This window comes from Bubalus kerabau, chromosome 18 (genome assembly GCF_029407905.1).
Source record: "Bubalus kerabau isolate K-KA32 ecotype Philippines breed swamp buffalo chromosome 18, PCC_UOA_SB_1v2, whole genome shotgun sequence".
NCBI lineage: Eukaryota > Metazoa > Chordata > Mammalia > Artiodactyla > Bovidae > Bubalus > Bubalus kerabau.
In genome coordinates, this window is record NC_073641.1 from 6,888,124 (window position 1) to 6,888,866 (window position 743).

The window sequence follows — 743 nt, forward strand, 5'->3', positions numbered from 1 at the left end:
AAACCATATAACCTGCCAAACAGAAAACAGTGTATTCACTATCTGGACCTTTACAGACAAGGTTTGTCGACCCCTGTTCTAGAAGGACCTGGCCCAGAACATCCATCCATTCCTTGCAATACTGGGCTCCTATTTGAGTACTGGCTGCAAGAAAGGACAAGCTCTGTCAGAACAGAGAAAAGGCCTACCTCTGAGACCTCTTCAGTAACCACAAGACATCCATTGCCAATGCTTTCTGTTCTAATCCTTTCCCTGTATTCTCAGTTCTGTCTCTCCTCCCTGCTTTTCTTTGTCCACTCTGACTCCTTTTCTCATTGCTAAATTTTCATTCTGGATCTGGGAAATCTTGTCCCCCAGTGATGTGCAGCAGTCTCCTCCATTTACATAAAAGGTCGGCATTCCCTGGTGAAAATTACCAAGTAGTCCTTCTGTGTTCCCCTTTTCCAGCCTCTAGCATGGACAGGCCAGTTTTCCAACTCCGCCCGATGGAACCAGGGTCCGTCTTGGCTGAGGGTCAAGGCGAGGTACCGAAAGGCAAAGGGAATTCTGTCAAATGCACTCCTGTGTGCATTTTTTCCAGGGTGGGCTTTGCGCTAGTGGCAATGAGCCCATGTCAGGCAGTCAGACATAAAGCTACATCACTTTTTGATTACTTTAAAAATAGCACTTAAAAAAAAAAATTCAGGCCCCAAAGATGGGTTGCTTTATGCTTTCCTTTGAGCTGGTTTTAATGACCCAGTTGC